This window comes from Lethenteron reissneri, chromosome 33 (assembly GCF_015708825.2).
Source record: "Lethenteron reissneri isolate LAM-NWPU_2019-01 chromosome 33, ASM1570882v1, whole genome shotgun sequence".
NCBI lineage: Eukaryota > Metazoa > Chordata > Hyperoartia > Petromyzontiformes > Petromyzontidae > Lethenteron > Lethenteron reissneri.
Window position 1 is genome coordinate 13,552,695 of NC_083811.1, and position 3,818 is coordinate 13,556,512.

Consider the following 3,818-nt stretch of genomic DNA (forward strand, 5'->3'; position numbering starts at 1 on the left):
ACAGAATGACCCATTTGCAAATTATTTCCAAGTTTTGCTGAAGCTATGTCCTTGGCTAAGCATTCACTTGGCTCGATGCAACAAATGTATATTCGTTTTCTTACATGTGCTAATCGTGTGCTAATAGTGTATTCATAATTCGCCAACTGATGCTAAAATCACGTGGCTCGAAACTGAAAAAGACTGATATTGCAATTGCACAGATAGCATAAGCCTAACTTGTGAAATCATGAAGACATAAGCTCAGCATTGCCGAGCATAATGCACCAATTAGATATAACTTAGGACATTGGGATAACAGCTAGAGGAGATTTTGTGAATAAAACACGTCTGAACTTACTTCTTTGTGGGAAGGGTGTCACTATTATATGATCCTTATGGCGGTACCCCGGGGTACCAAATAATACAAAATAGGCGAGGCAATTAAATTTGTTTTATCTGGAACACTTTTTTCCAGGGGTGTACTTAACTCCGCGACTGGGGTACCAATCAATCCGAAATCAGTGCTACTCCACGATGTCGAAACGCAGCGAGGACAATTGCGCTGAAACCCTGATACGCTCGGATGCTCCATATTGCATCGTGTACAGCTCGTCGAGATGAGTTGATCGCCGCATCGCCGACCAACAACAGACTAAAAAAAAAATAACCCGTAAAAACAAAGTTTTTCACTATAAATCCTTTATATGTGTGGCATCGGGGCGGCTCGAGTCCTCTCGTCCTCTGGCTTGAGATGGCTGCCACCTATGGGTCAGATGATTGTCTGCCACCATTAAGCAATTGGTAATTAAATATTTTAAAATGTTTCCCTAAACAGTGTAAAATTGTGGAAATTTTTTTCAGTAAAATTAATTGTCACGCACAACGAGTCTGTGTGCAAAATGGCAGCTCGATTGGATCACGGGAAGTGGGTTAAAAACGACCGAAAGATTTGCACGGCCGTAAGCAAGCAAGCACGCAAGCAAGCAAGCGAACTTAATATAAAGGATCTAATTACTGCACCACGGACATTGTGCGAGAGTCGGGGTACTACTTCCCATCTCGTAGCAAAGTAAACTGCAATGTTATCCCTGAGACGACCGTACATCTGATGTCGACCTCCAGTTTGGAGCAGCAACAAGAAAAAAGGAATGAAACCAATTGATAAGCACACCATTTATCAAGCAACCATGCCGATCACCAACTAAAACACTCAACTCTACACACCAATCACTACAATCGATATGAGACTTTTTTATTTTCGTATGTAAAAAACATGACAAACAAAAAAATTCAAACGTGAGGACATTTAATCAGCAAGCAATACTATTAACATTGGAAAATCTTGAAAATGGCCAATTGAGGTCTGATCGAGTACTGATCGAGTACTGATCGAGCACCGATCGAGTACCGATCGAGCGATTAAATTTTGAATACCTGTCTGTGTTCGAGCAGTAAGCAAGCAGTGATCGAGCTATGAAATTTGTAATACCTGTCGATTGGATTGAGCCGTAATTGAGCTACATTCTTAATACGTGTCTGCGTTCGAGTATGGATTGAGCTATGACATTTTTAATGTGTTTTGAGCAGTAATCAAGATGTGGCATTTTTTTAAAATCCTTTATATTAAGTTCGCTTGCTTGCTTGCTTGCGTGCTTGCTTGCTTGCTTACGACCGTGTAAATCTTTCGGTCGTTTTTTAACCCACTTCCCATGATCCAATCGAGTTGACATTTTCCACACAGATTCGTTGTGCGTGACAATTAATGTCCGTGAAAATATTTTTCCAAAATTTACACTTTATAGGACAAAAATATTATATTTAATTACCAACTGTTTAATACTGCAGACAATCATCTGACCCATAGGTGGCAGCCATCTCAAGCCAGAGGACGAGGGGACTCTAGCCGCCACGCATATAAAAGATTTAGAGTGAAAAACTTTGTTTTTACGGGTTATACTTATTATATAGTACTCTCGATTATCCGCGTGCAGTTTATCCAATTTGCGGATTAACCACGCACCTGAGATTAACATGCATTAAAAACTCAATGATTTTCCTTTAAGCCCAAATTAATAATCTAAAAACAGTTGTACATTGTTATTCTTGGAAATGTTTATTACAAGTCACGTGCTTAAACCGAACAAATATGTGCTCCGGTTAATCCGAAATGAACGTGATCGCCCCTATAGTACAGTAGTTGCATATCTTTACAAGAGTGGGTGGAGTTTGATTTTGATTGCCGTGGCTCTGCTGTATACTTAGGGGGCAGAATCTTCTTCGCGGAAGCAGGAGATTGTTATCACTGAGCACGTGCATTGATCGGTCGATCGTATTAGTTCTAAATTTAAAGAGTAATACTCAAAATCGAAAATTGTGCTTCATTTTGAGTGATTTATCCGATAATTTATTTTGTGAGTTTTCATTTACGAAACCGTGCGATGGCAGAGAAACGAAAGCGTATTGTGTTAACTTTCAATCAGAAACTGGATATTATACATAAATTGGAAGACGGCAGTTCAATAAAACATCTTGCTACAAGTTAAAGCATTGGTGAAACAACTGTCAACATAAAAAGTAACAAGGACAATATCATTAACTTTTAAGTGGTTTTTGGCATGATGAGACATGGGTGAGAGGAGGGAATGAGAGAGGGTACCGTGGGGAGAAGAGGGCACGTCGGAGGAGTGACGGGGGAGAGAGAGCTGCAGATGAAGGAGGGAGCTTTGTGTGTACTAATAAAAGCACTGGAACCCTTACCTGCATTCGCGTGTTTATGAGGAGTGCCTGTGTTGCACTTCCGAAATGTACAGCATCTATATCCAGTTCAGTAATTTAGAATGAGTTTTTAAATTAACTCGATGGTGGACATTCACACAACAATGGACGTGAAGACTTCTCCAGGGTAGATTGGCTTTCATTCTCAATCTCCAACTCGAAATCTGTACATAGGGGAATGCCACGCTCAACTCTCAGCGCACATGTTACAGCACATGCGCCAAAACACTACTGTCCATTTTACAACCCCCTATTTACCTACTATATACTGTAAAGGTAGAATAAGAATATTAACCAATACTAACATCCTTCACTGTCAACATAACCACCTTAGAACTACACTCTTGAACATTAACTAACGATTATATTCATCCAAATAAACCATTCAGAACTCGTTTATGGGCCTGGTCACAGCTACTCATGATATATTTTATACTGGTAGGAGCCTACATTGGGTCAAACTTAACATCTCTGAATGTTCGACGGCTTGTGCACCAGATCTTATTGATTCATGATGTACTTACAAAAAAAATCCGCAGATTACCTGCTGGATCTCCTCTCTGTTTCAAATAACAAATTTGACCTAAGGTCTACACTCATTTACCAGCTTCATATTACCTATTGCCGTACAAATACTGGAGGAAGGGCCTTTGCTATTGATGCCCCCAGGGTCTGGAATGCTATTGCCAATAAATTGCAACTTGAGTCACTACCTATGAGATCTTCACTCAAAACTGCTCTAGAGGAGTTGTCCACCCCTAGCTGCCAGTGCGATTCAGTGGCCTAAAATAAAATGTTTCGCTCCGGATGATCGCTGCAAAGTATGACCTGTGTTTTTATTTAGTGTGCTGATCTTAAAGGTGCATTGAACAATTATAATACTCCGATTGATGCTCCTGCTGTTGTGGAGTGACTCATGCAGCCAGCTATGGCTGCAGGGTTTTAGTAGTACATGTTGTTTGTCGTTTATTGTGAAAATTCCGTCACAGTTCCTATGATCACTGTTTCATTGCTTTATTTTGGTGATTTCGAAAAGTTTACTGGTTTGGCCACGTATGTTT